Genomic DNA, 14,525 nt, shown 5'->3' on the forward strand with positions numbered 1-14,525 from the left:
GGAGCTGCTATAGGGAGAGAGTTAGGAGTGATTTTAGGCTTCAAGAACCCCAACAGTCCTTCTTAGGCCATAGTCAGAAATCGCAGATCGCACCTATCTGCGATTCCTGTTCTCTTCTCTATATGCGCTCAATGGGGCCGGCGGCAGCAGCGCCGACCCCATTGAGAACATATAGAAGACAAATCATTCTTCTCTGCCACAGCTGTGGCAGAGAAGAACGATGTTTACCCATTGAATTCAATGGAGCTGGCAATACAGCAGGTTCCACTGAAAGCAATGGGCTGCCGGCGTGCGCGGGGATGAATTGTCGGGAAGGGCTTAAATATAGAAGCCCTTCCCTGCAATTCATCCAGAAATGTGTAAAAATAAAAAAAATATATATATACTTACCTTGTCCCGGCAGACGGAGTTCAGCGTGGCCGGCAGTGTGTGTGAAGGGGGTGTGAGTCAGACCTGCCTCTGATTGGCTTAGCCTGAGCCAATCAGGGGGCAGGTCTGACTCACACCCACTGTAGGCCGCGCTGAACTCCGTCTGCCGGGACAAGGTAAGTATATGTGTGTATATGCATATATATATAATTTCTTTTTATTTTTACACATTTCTGGATGAATTGCAGGGAAGGGCTTCTATATTTAAGCCCTTCCCGACAATTCATCCCGCGCACGCCGGCAGCCCATTGCTTTCAGTGGAACCGGCTATAAGCATGTAACCCAGGAGAAGTGGCAGCGGAGTGTCATGCAGGCAGTGATTGTGCTTTGTTGGAGGTAGTGTGGTGCTTAGCTAAGGTATGCATTGCTAATGAGGGTTTTTCAGAAGTAAAAATTGTTGGGAGGGGGGGGGGGGGCGCCCACTCTTGCCGCTATTGTGGCTTAATAGTGGGACCTGGGAACTTGAGATGCAGCCCAACATGTAGCCCCTCGCCTGCCCTATCCATTGCTGTGTCGTTCCCATCACTTTCTTGAATTGCCCAGATTTTCACACATGAAAACCTTAGCGAGCTTCGGCGATATACAAAAATGCTCGGGTCGCCCATTGACTTCAATGGGGTTCGTTACTCGAAACGAACCCTCGAGCATCGCGATAATTTCGTCCCGAGCACCCGAGCATTTTGGTGCTCGCTCATCTCTAGTTATAACTTTAAAATTAATAAAAAGATTATTTTTATATACAGTATTAACCCCTTGAGTGGCACGCCTGGAAATTTTCCAGGACTAGCTCCACTGCCCATTGCGATATAGCCCAAAAGACTGCCGGGCTATGTTTCACTATGGGAGCTGCAGAGCACACTCCATAAGCTGTAGCAGTGTGCTCTGCCTGCACAGACCCACACAGAGCAGTGCAGGACTTTTGAAAAACAGAAGCAGGAAGATATTGCTGATCTGCTGGCAATCTCCCACTTCTGTTTTCAAAGTCCTGCACTGCTTTGTTTACAGGTTGCTATAGAGACCATCGGCTTGTCAGAAGCCAGCCAATGGTCTCTGTGGCAGGGAGAGCTGGTACACAGCAGAGAATGGAGAAAACCTCCAATCTCTGCTGTGTTAACCCTTGACGTGCCGTGGTCTATACGGCCACAGCATGTAAAGGACTGATGGAGGGAGGGGGCTCCCTCTGTCAGAGGATAGCCTGGCACCAGCTCTTACACGACAGAGAATGGAGAAAACCTCCAATCTCTGCTGTTTTAACCCTTTAAATGCTGCCGTTTATGCAACTGCAGCATGTAAAGGGCTGTTACCATCGGACCCCCGAAATGTGATCAGGCGTTCTGATGGGTCTCCGGAAGTCCCCTAAAGGGACAAAAATAAAAAGTAAAAAAGAAACATCTACCTTTACTCCGTAAAAAATTAAAAACAAAATTACACATGTGCTATCCCTCCGTTGTAATGACCCAGAGGAGGAAATTAGTACATTATTTAACCCTTAATGACACGGCTCCTTTTTTTTCCCTTTTTCCTCCCTTTGTTTAAAAAAATCATAGCTCGCTTATTTATCCATTGACGTCGCTGCATGAGGGCTTGTTTTTTGCGGGACGAGTTGTATTTTTCAATGATTCTATTTAAAATACCATATAATGTACTGAAAAACTTTTACAAAATTCTAAATGAAAAAAAAAGACATTCTGCTATCTTTCAGTGCGTTTTGTTTCTATGGCACACAAACTGCAACAAAAATGACGTGATAACTTTATTCTATGGGTCAGTACGATTACTACAATACGTGTATAGGTTGTTTTTTGTTTTTTTGCAGTAGTACTTGTATTTTTTTTTTCAAAGACCTTTAATTATTAAAAATTATTTTCTGCTGCATCTTCTGCGCGCAATAACTTTTATTTTCCGTCGATTTACTTGAGCAAGGGCTCATTTTTTGCGAGATGTCCTGTAGTTTACATTAGTACTAATTCGGAAAACCTACAACTTTTTGATCGCTTTTTATTGCATTTTTTTCTGGGAGACAGGGTGACTGAAAGTGCATTTCTGGCGGTCTTTATTATTTTTTTTTTTCGGACTACGTTCCCCGTGTGGGGTAACTAATGCACTACTTTGATAGATCTGACTTTTAAGGACGCATTGATACCAAATATGTATTATTTTATGATTTAGATTTTTTTTACTATAGATATGGCAAAAGGAGGGTGATTTAAACTTTTATTCCTTTTTTTTTTTTTTTTTTAACTGAAAAAATTTTTAAAACAAGAAAAAAACTCTTACAATTTGGTATTGGCATAATCGTACTGGCAGGTAGAATTACTTTAATATATTATTTATACTCCTCAGAGAATGCAGTGAAAAATAAAAATAAAAAACATGCCAGAATTACAGATTTTGTTGATCTTGCCACTAGAAAAAAGTGGAATAAAAAGTGATCAATATTTTACATATTCCAAAAAATTAGATAAATGAAGACTAGAGTTCATCCTGCAAAAAACAAGCCCTGCTAGAGCTCTGGCAATGGAAAAAAAAAATAATACGGCTCTTGGAATGTAGCGACACAAAAGCAAACCTTTAAGCAAAAAAATGTTTTAAATAATAGCAAAACCTAAAAAACTGTATAAACTTGGTATCGCCGGGATTGTGTTAACTCAGAATAATGTTATCACATTATTTATTCTGCACACTGAACGCCGTAAAAATGAAATCCAAAAAACAAATGGCAGAATTTTTTTTTTCCCCCCAATTTCCCTGCAAATTTTTTTTACAAAAGTTATGCAATACATTATACACACCCAAAAATGAGGGCATCAAAAAATATAACTTGTTCTGCAAAAAACAAGCCCTCATATGGCCGTGTCAATGGAAAAATGAAAAAGTTATGGCTCTTGGAATGCGACTGGAAAATTACTTAAAATTAATTGATTAGACCATTTAAAAAACCTGCCCTGGTGGTTCTGACAGGGGCGGGGGGGGGGTAAGAAACCTGCCACTCAAGGGGTTAAAGGGATTGTTCAGGGAAATGGCAGTATATTCATTTTCAACTGGACAATAAAATAACCAATGTCCTGATACCGGCATCATTCCCAGCAGCTCTACTCCCGCCGGCCTTCTACACTGGAGATGGCTTCTTTCCCCTCCGTGTCAGTGATGTGTGAAGGGGGATGGTTGTCGGGTTCCATTGAAAAGCTAAGTTAGCACACAGTAAACAGACATGGTTCAGGGAGAAAAAGTAAGTGAATCTTTTTGTTATAACTTAAACAGAAAATTGGCAAAATATGTTTTCATTAAGTAGATGAAAGTGGAAGTTTAGTTCTTTGCCCATTAAAGGCACACAAAGCAAACATCTAAAATGCCTCTTCAACGTTGTGCAAAATAAAATTGAAATTTTACTTGTTACTGCAGGAATCGGTTGTTGGAGCTGACTGTAAATAGAAGGGTGCCTGATGCTGTGAGAGGGAAAGGAGGGTTATGCCACGGTCTGGACCTTAACCCTTTCCAATCTATTTTGTATCCTGGTTTTCCTAGGGGGCTTACTCTTTTTGTGCTGGCGCTATCTGCTGGCTAAAGCCAGTACTGCATGAGGTGACACGTTGGATAGGCTCTGACAGCAGAGAGGCTGGCAATATACAGTAAGAGAACCCCGACGGACGTCTTCCAACATCGGAGCTGTACAGTCTTAAATCATAATGTCTTCAGAGGTCAGACAGTGGATTGGAAAGGGTTAATGGCCTTTACATGGCTCTTTTAGCAAAAAAAGAACATTTGCCTTCCTGGTTGTGTGAAAGGATAAGTGATTTTAGCTGACACATAAACATGTTCATCCCCTAATTGAGTCAGAATCGGACCGTGAGAAGTCCTGGTAGATAAGCACCAATCTCATTGATTGGCACTCATCAGCCAAAGCAAAGTGCTCCCTCTCAAAGTACACGGAGGCATCTTTTACATGGCCGTAGGCGGTTTTACGTGCCCCCTCTAGCACCATAAAAATGTGTGAACGGGTGCACAAATCTATCGTTTGTGTGCCTGTTCAGTGCTGTGTAAACGCCGAGGCTGCAATGCCGTTGGCTTTCCTCCCCCTCACTGGCTCACCTCCTCTCTCCTTCCCTCAGGCTGTTTGCAATGGGAGTGGAGGGGGTGGAGCTAAGCAACCGCCCCCCTACCCATAGGAGCCCATGCAGCGGCTGCCGTATTCCGGCCCAAAAGATAGTTCCAGGACTATCTTTTGGGCCCAACGTAAAAATGCCCGGAGCTATATTGGCCTGGCCTGGGCACTTTTATGTTTCAGGAATACGGCCATGTGATCTGATGCATTTGAATCCAATGCATCAGATCACAGCGCATATCAGCCGGCTGTAAAATGGCCGGCCGATATACACTTGTTGGAAAGAGCCCTCGTGTGGTACAAGTGAGGTTATAAATGTGTGTCCGAGAGCTGGAAATGGTCGTCTTCTTTTTGTGCTGGAGCAGGGTTCCATCTTACCTGCTGCCTGGAGCTAACACAGAGCCGCATGGGAGCACCATCAGCTCCCGTGTTGGTGAAGATGGAAGAGGAGGAATGACATACTGTAGCGCATGGGGTGTGAATGTAGAGGAGTGAACACCGTCCAGAGAGAGAGCACACCAAATCCTAATTGCTACTAAACCAGGTACCCGTTTACATCGCGGCAGTTAATTTTTCCTGTGTGGCCGTCTGCCAATGGATCACCACACAGACGTACGTGATTTCAACACCCATGCGGAGAATGTGCGGGGTGCATTTATTCTAAGTCCTCTGCTAAGTAATTGTGTTTTGCCAGAGAGTATGTGGAGAGGATCTTGATTTCATGCCTCCACTGGAGTATATATGGTGTCCAGGACAGGTGACTTATAGATAACATGGACTATAGGACCAGTATTATTCCTGTGTAATTTTTGCCTCCCAACCTCTGAGCTTCTGCCTGTAACTACTGCCGTAAATATACTTGTAATTACCTGTTTTGAAAAGTTAGTCAGGTAAAGTTTTACCAATATAAGTAGCAAAAAGACAAGTGCAGCACTATAAGGATATCAGCAAATCCCGCAAGGTCTTATCAGGAAGCTGTATACATCAGCGAGGAGTTAAATGCAGATCCCAGAAGGGTCCGGATCCCGACCCTCTACAAAGATCCTTGATAAAGACCCCAACTGGGGTCGAAACTTTGCCAGTCTTTTATGGAGAAATAAATAGCTGAAGGCTGCATTCCCACAAACGTATATCGGCTCGGTTTTCACGCCCAGCCGATATACGTCATTCTCCTCTGCAGGGGGGGGGGATGGAAGAGCCAGGAGCAGGAACTGAGCTCCCGCCCCCTCTCTGCCTCCTCTCCGCCCCTCTGCACTATTTGCAATGGGGAGAGGTGGGATGGGGGCGGGGCTATTTCCCAGAACTTAGCCCTGCCCCCATCCTACCTCCTTTCATTGCAAATAGTGCAGAGGGGCGGAGAGGAGGCAGAGGGGGGCGGGAGCTCAGTTCCTGCTCCTGGCTCTTCCATCCCCCCCCCCCCCCCCCCCCCGCAGAGGAGAACGACGTATATCGGCTCGGCGTGAGAACCGAGCCGATATACGTTCGTGTGAATGCAGCCGAAACTTTATGATACATCTTATGCTGCCTGGTCTATCTATCTTTAGGTAAAGTTTTACCAGGCCTCATCTGTTCCTGAGGACCCGAGGTACGATACACTTGTCCAGTGTTTATTGATTCGCCATGAATGAATGCCCGTGTGGAACGGTGGCGTCACGAACTGTCAACTACTACCACCCTCATCCTGAGGACTACTGGCCCTATCCTACGCTGCGGTAACTCCCTCCGGGAACAGGAGTTGGTAAGTGCCACTGTGACAGGTCCACGCACTACACCCTCCCAACTCAAGCCGTATGCTTGGGTGGCGAGTCATTTCCCTGCAATATCCCACATATGGGTGTTGAAAGATTTGGCATCCCATGAACAGGATCTAACCTAGTGCGCCTAACCAAATTAATGGACATTCATACATGTTTTGGTGGGGCCTCCCAAGATAGCAATAGTACCCATCATGTCTCTATGCTCTTCTCTGTGACTCACTCCCACCAAGTAATTCCTGCCAAAGTTGCTTGGCGCCAATTTGACAACGCCCTGGCCTGGCACAAGGTAGGGCGGGGAAACTACCCCTGCTTCATGTACTTACTGGTGCCCACTATGGGAGGAGCTAACTGCGGCTGCAGACTCTTGGGCCCAAAGCATTATTGGCCAGACTAGCGACAAAATGGATCCCACTACAAGAACAAGGAGGCTGCCAACCTACTGAGGGGAGGACTACCCCAATCATCCACAGGGCCAACCGGGCAGCCCGTGCGATTATGCCTCAGGGTTGCATCCCTTTGCATAGGATTTTGAGGACCCTGAGGTACAAGTGTTCCGCAAAGCTCTTTCCCCTACTGGCTGGACTGCTAGCTACGAAGAAGATGGAGAGATCCCAGCGAACAACAGCATCCAGCCCCTTTTCCGCTGTTAAGTAAGAAAAGAACTCTTTGCGTAAGAGACACTGCTTTGTATTTTTTACATTTTTCCTGTTTTTGTTCATGTTCTTTATTTTCCAGATATGCAAAAGACTCTAACGTACCAGAGACTGCAAAGTAAATCGTTGTCCTTCATGCTTAATTAATGTTTACCAGAGACCGTTAATACGAGGACTAAAAAGTTTCATAAAGTTATGCAACATTTAAGTAAATGTGCTGGTGGAAGTTAATGGAAAAGGCGTATTAAGTGCAAAAGTCTACATGATTATGCTCTCTCTCTTAAAGTCATGTTTCTTAAAGTTATTTGTCTTAAAGTCATTTCTCTTAAAGTAGCTTATATGCTTAAAGTCATTGCACATCCATGCTTAATTCATTTTTAGAATAATCTAGTCAAATTCATGCTAATTTTATACAAATTCAAATACAGTCACCGTATGTATCAGACTGCATGAATGGAATTAAAGATCCATGTGTATGATTGGATGTCTCTTGTGTACCCCTCAGTCCACTCTTTTGTGTTTGCAGCCCCTCATTAGCCTGTCTCAGTGGTGGGGCCTTCCTACCATTTTTTCTGTGTATTGACTGAAGCTACTGACTGTTCTGATGATTTTTCTCTTTTTCCAGGCACATCCTGTGTTCTTTCTCTGCCAGTCACCTTTTCTAATTTTTTGCGTAGGTCACACAGTGTTTCATTCTCTTAAAGAGACAGTGATGGTATTTCCGCTGATCTCATTTTTCACTAGTACGTAATTTCAACACCCATGCGGAGAATGTGCGGGTGCATTTATTCTAAGTCTTCTGCTAAGTAATTGTGTTTTGCCAGAGAGTATGTGGAGAGGATCTTGCTTTCTTGCCTCCTCCGGAGTATATATGGTGTCCCTGACCGGTGACATATAGATAATGTGGACTATAGGGACATATTGTTCCTGTGTATTTTTGCCTCCCAACCTCTGAGCTTCTGTATGTAACTACTGCCATCAATGTACCTGTAATTACCTGTTTTGCAAAGTTAGTTAAGTAAAGTTTTACCAGGCCTCAACCGTTCCTGAGGCCCCGAGGTACTATACACATGTCCAGTGTTTATTGATTCGCTGTGAATGAATGCCGGTGTGTGGAACAGTGGCGTCACGAACTGACAACTACTACCCCCCTCATCCTGAGGACTACGGGCCCAATCCTTTGCTGTGGTAACTCCTTTTGGGAACAGGAGTTGGTAAGTGCCACCGTGACATGTCCATGAACTATACCCTCCCAACTCCAGCCGTATGCTTGGGTAGCGAGTCATTTCCCTGCAATATTCCACGTATGGGTGTTGCATTCATGGTGTGGCATTTTCTCTGGAATTACTTCTGCTTAATAGAGGAGGCACTCCAAAATGTATTTGCTTGGAATATCTCTGTTGAAAACTTTGTTATCCAATAAAACCTCCCATATGCTTCCCTGCTTCAGCTGAATCCATTGAACCTTCTAGACATAACTGGCATTTCATGGATGAACTATGGGCTATCCAGGAAGGGGATAAGAGGACATTTCATCCACTAAACCCCTCCATGAATTAAGTATGTCCTATGTGTTTCTTCTACTGTTCCCTGCTGGAATTGGTCCTTTGAGCGCAGATCTTTTTTCCATTTCTTTTCCATGCTTTGTCCTGTATTCCAAGGCTACCTTGGAGTCTTTGGGACCGTTACCCGAGGCCCCCTGTTAAATGATCCTTTGGATGGGGGACGGATCTGAACTATTTTAATGAGCCAATCTGGTCTATTGCTATGACGGTGACAGGGGAGTTTGTTTATATATTTTGTCTGCTTGCGTCCCTCCCGATTAAGCCACTCGGTAGGCATAGAGACAGAAAATGTTTCTGCAGAAGGAAGGATTGGCGATATTTGTTCTGTAATGATACTTATGCTTTGTGGGTTTCTTCTTTTTACACAAAACCTATTTTTTTTATTTTTAAACAAAAATGATGCACCCGTGCCAACGCTTGCCTGGTTTCATGTCATCTCTACACACTAGCCTCCAGTGATGTGTCAACGTGTGTGACTGCTGCAGACTGACTAGCTTCACATGTCATGTCATGGATGGATGGATGGAGACTGGTATACAGCTGCTCCTGCCCTCCTTTATCCTGTGTTATGATGTTAATGAATTCCTAAGCAGACGGAAAAAAGTGTAGCCTTTGCCTTTTCTTGGACTCGCTCCAGAGTCTGAGAGTTTTGGACTACTGACCGGAATTGGTGTGAATAAAAACCTGAAGCTTAGTCATTGGTAATGAAAAGACCTGCAACTTTTAAATATACCATACTTTTCGGTGTCTTGTAATTTTCAAGATCTCTGCTTGCTGTCTGCCATTGGTAGGAACAATCATTGTATAATAATGTAGCTTGCTCGCTGCATAGAATGGATCCGGCCACACACCAACCACACAAATGCATTTATGAGTAAGAGGACCAAGGATATATAACATGTTACAACATTAAGGCTTGTGTCACATGAGTGGATGTGCATTTGCACTGCGTTTTTGTGCATCCGTCAAAAAGGTCTCCTGCGCTCAGGGTCCGAATGCACCATTAACCCTTTCCAATCCACTGCCTGACGTCTTCCTACATTCTGATTAAAGCTTGTACAGCTCCAATGTCAGAAGATGTGCGACAAGGTATTCTTACCGTCTATTGCCAGCCACTCCGCTGTCGGAGCCGCTCTGGCGCACACACACTGGTTTTAGCCAGCAGATGGCACCGTTGTATAACAGCAGAAAGAGAAAACCTTTTAGGAAACCCCGAATCCAAAATTTAATTGGAGAAGGGTTCTGCACAGCATCCACAAAACAACCCCTCACAAAGTTCAGGAAGACACGACGGTGTGAAGAGATGATAGAGAGTTCAGTCCAACGACGTATGTTAGAGGAGGTCCAATTTCTTTCCTGAACAAGCCACACAAAGAAAGTACATGAAGGTGCAACGCGTTTCATGGCTTATAAATGCTCCTTTATCAAGCACATGTCTTAAATGGGTCTCCTTTGTAGTGTAGATAACCATACTCCTAGAGAGGAAATTTGAAGCATTGAGATGGCGTTGATACAAACCCTGAGCGCAGAAGACCTTTTTCTTCAATTATTCTCTTTCCACTTCCGTCTAGGTTATTGGATATCTCAGATTTCTCCTTGCATTGGCTCTCCTTCGGATGTCCTTGGGACGGGGTGTCTTCTTCACTGTCAACACGTTTTGCACATTTAGACCAAAGGTGTAACGGCTAACCTTTCTAGGTTGTGCCGTTTCATGCCAGGTGAGTCCTTTCCTAATCACTTGCCTAAATTACTCTATCCGTCACCTATTGGCAGAGGCGCTGTCCTGATAACCTGTTTGTTTCAATACAATCTAGGTTAGATCAGCTGTAAAGAAAAAAAATGGGTGCATGGTACTCTGTGAAAACTGAAATACTGGTAGTAGAACTAAAAATGGCGCTTCCTTGAAGGTTATCAACGTGCGATCAATTAAGGGACTGAGTTGCAGAACCAGACGTAGTTATGTGTCTAGTCCCTGCAGCAATGCGGACCCTTCACTGACCAGGGCTGATCGAACCCTCAATCAATACATATTCCTGGAATTCACTTAAATCATATCTTTTACATAAAGGATAATACATGTAGATTGTAACCCCCCCCCCCCCAGTGGGAATGGGGACTGATGTAAGTGATGCTCTATGCAGTATTTGGAATATATACTGTATGTGTTATATAGCAAGTGGAATAAATAAAGTAACCCAACCTTGAGCATAACTTGACTTGGGGGGATTGTGGATTTTCTGTTTTGCTTTAAAAAAAAAGATACATGACTAATACAATGTCAATGACAACAATTGGCGTATAGGGTCAGCACTAACCAGGCGGGGAGGTCAGTCACCATTCTAGAGTTTGCATTGAACAAGTTAGATGTTTGGATCTCTCTTAGCCCATGCCATACTGTACTTCTGTTATCGTCCTCCGCTCAGGGCACAATGCCAATACAAATAGATGGACTCGGCCTCTTGTAGACGTCTCATGGCTGCTCCAGTTCCTTCACCACGAGAGTCACATGAGCATCGATTTGTGGAGATGGGGATGAAGCAACTGGGACTTCTGGGACTTCTGTTGAGTTTCCTTTTTTATCTTCTGATATCATTGGCCTCAATTTATCACATGAGAAAATGAGCACAAACCGCAGCAGACAGGCGACGGCGCTCACAGCAACGATCACCGCTGGAAAGGTAAAAGCAATGCGGTAACAAGTGCACAAAAACTGCTGGAGGTAAGTCACCGTTTAACAGCCTTGTTTTAAGGACAACAATCTTGTGACACTATTGAGCGTAAGGGATAAAACACTAAGGGCTGTCTGACACGAACATAAGCGGAAGAACGCACGTGATAGCGTGACATTGCGTATTGTGTGTGTATCTGCGTATTTTACTGTACTTTTTGCACTGTCGGGGACCGTTCACATGGGCGTGGGACCCAACTGTGCTGGGATTTAAAAGGCTGTGCAGCCTAATTAGTACCGGATGTGTTCGATTTCTGGCGAAATTGCTCAGCATATTGCAGGTTTCTAGCACCCCCCATAGCCTCCTATGGGGCCCTTGGTGCGCCAATGCACAAAAAAATAGAGCATGGTGCGGTGAGAATTAACCCCTTGAAATCAATAGTTTCTATTCTTCGAATATTTCTCATACAATTATGTCTGTGAGTCCGCCCTAAGGCTCACATACAGTATATTAAATAGTGGTGTAAACTTCCACAAGAATCGGCGCAAATTTTCAGAAGCACCAAAAGAGCAAAAATGTCAATGTTTACATTGCGCTCACCAAAAATGGAAAGTTATCTGAAATACTAGCATATAGCACTCCCCCCCTCCCCCCAAACAAGGAACCTTGCGTATATCACAGAAAAGGATAGACTGTTCTTCGCTTACAAGTCAATGGGTCCCCCCTCCTGTCCAATTTGTCTATGCCCCATGATTTCTGCTGTAAACTGCAGCTCAGGCAAGATGGATGGCCGTCCACATAGTCTGACAGTACAGACAGTAGAATTTTTTAAAAATGGAAAATAAATACAAATTAGAAAACTTGAATATTTTTTACAAATCTGCTTTAAATTACAATACACAAAAAATAATGCTGATACATTCCCTTTGAGATCAAGTTTTTAAAATGTGGATTATAATGTTAGCAGCGTTAAACAAAAACGCAGCGTTAATGCAGTGTTAGGGTGGCTTCACACTGGTGAGGGAATCGCACGATTTCCCAGCGCTGCGAGGCTGTGAGAAATCACAAAAGTATGAAGCCAATGGCTTCCAATCGTTCCATGCACATTTGCAATGTTTTAACTCTTGCGATGCAGCTTTAAAACAAAATCACGGCAGGTCCATTCTTTTTGCAATCTCACCCATTGTTTCCAATGGGGCCGGCAGCAGCAGTGCCAACCCCATTGAAATCAGGGGACTCTCCGTGACGAGGATTTTCAGGGAGGGGCTTGAAATATAAGCCCCCTCCCCCCAAAAAAATAATCGCTAACTGTAGAAAAAAAAAAGAAGAATACATCACCTTAGTAGCGCTGTAATCTCCGGCGCATCTTCTTGCATTGAAAATACCCACTTCCTGAAAGCGCTGCCTCTAATTGGCTGAGCGCTGTGACCGATCAGAGGTAGCGCTCAGCATTGAATGACAGCTGAGAGCTGCCTCTGGCTAAGCGCTGAGACCAATCAGAGGCAATGTTCAGCTGTCATTCAATGCTGAGCTGATCGGTCACAGCGCTCAGCCAATTAGAACCAGCGCTTTTAGGAGGTGGGGATTTTCAATCCCTGGCCAGAATAGAAGCAGAAGAAGAGTGCCAGGACCTGCAACAAGACACACTGGAGATGACAGCGCTACTAAGGTGATGTATTCTTCTTTTTTATTTTATCTACAGTTTTTGATTATTTTCGGGAGGGGGGGTGTGTTATATTTCAAGAATATAAAAAAATCCTTGTCGCCATCACAGCACTGGCAGAGGATCGCGAGCATCTCCCATTGATTTCAGTGGGGCTGGCACCAGCCCCATTGGCAACAATGGGAGAAGACCACTATCTCTTGCCGTGGCTTTGACAGCCACAGCACACAGAACAGGTTCTAGAGTGGATGACACAGCAAGCCTCAAGTGCCACCACCTCATCTTCCCCCTAGTAATAGACACAGAGTAGTCAGTCTGCACTAGTCTGCCATGAGCATTCCCCTCTACTTCACCCCATGCCAATTACTCTGCACTCTCCGAAGCAGTCCACATGGATCAGTCTACAGAGCTGTTTGCTGATTCAGGGTCGTGAATATCAACAGGGCAGTCCAAACAACCAGAGGGAATAAACCAGGACATTGTATTCACTAATGCCCAGCCATGTTTTTCCTCCGCAGAGGAAGATCCGGATGGGTTATTGCATGCAGTTAGTCTTTCTTAGGCAATGTGTACGGAGCGGGATGGGGAAATGGAGGTACCAGCATCTGGTGCTCCCTGCAAGGGCTCATTCACATGGCCATAGGCGTACAATGCTGCGACCTGGCAGAGATTGTGTAGGGGCTACGATAGGCACTGCGCATACCCGAGACAATGATGTCACGGAAATGCACAGTGTGACTTTTTTTCCAAATCCCCTGCTCTGTCCAGAGCGGGGCTCCGTATTAAACGGTGCCCTGTCGCAGGCATTGCGAAGAGGCAACGTTTCCATATGCAACCCTGCAAGGGCTCCATATAAAACGGGGAGAAATAGAGCAAGCTCCAATGCATAAACTTATATTTCCTCCCTTCACCACGTGTTACAATATACCCATGTGAATGAGTCCTTACATAGAGTCCACTGAGGAAAAGAAGGAAGAAGAGGTGTTGAAGTTGATGAGGCATTTGACCCAAGATGGACAAGCAGGTAGAGTCATCATAGCAGCTCAAAAAGGAAGGACGAAGAGATGGATGGTGGGGGCAGCACCCTGGCAAGACTGGGAATAGGATGTTGCAACACAAGGGTTGTAATGCCACCATCAGCAAAAATCCTACTAGTAGTCACAGCAGCACCATCATGCCTTCAGCTAGGTCTGCTCACAGGACTGGTGCAACCTGGGCATTCTTGGAAACCACAGCGGATGACAGTAGAGTGGTCATCTGTAAGATCGACGGTGTTTATAATGCAGAAAAGTAAACAAACTCAACATAGCATGTACGAACAGCCACATGAAATCCCACCACCCGCTGCCTTGGAGAGCCCAGTTGGGTAAGAGGGCAAAGAGTCGGTCTCATCCTGCTCTTTCTTCCACTGTTGTAGCTGCCTCTTCCTCCATCTCGCTCCCTGTTCATGCAGTATCTTCGGAGCACAGAGAGGCAGTTTTGTGTGGGGCAGTAGTACACCTACTTCAGGTCTCCCGTAATTGACGACCAGGCTGCAGGCTTCAGAACCAGGAGTGGGGAAAGGAAAGCAGCAGTTGAGCCGCTGCCATCACCACCAACTTCACTGACATTGGCATCCACCCCATATTTCAGCATGTCCTGAGTCAGCAGCCAGTCCTCCATTTCCCACCTATGTGAACGTAAAAAA

Source organism: Eleutherodactylus coqui, chromosome 9 (assembly GCF_035609145.1).
Source record: "Eleutherodactylus coqui strain aEleCoq1 chromosome 9, aEleCoq1.hap1, whole genome shotgun sequence".
Taxonomy (NCBI): domain Eukaryota; kingdom Metazoa; phylum Chordata; class Amphibia; order Anura; family Eleutherodactylidae; genus Eleutherodactylus; species Eleutherodactylus coqui.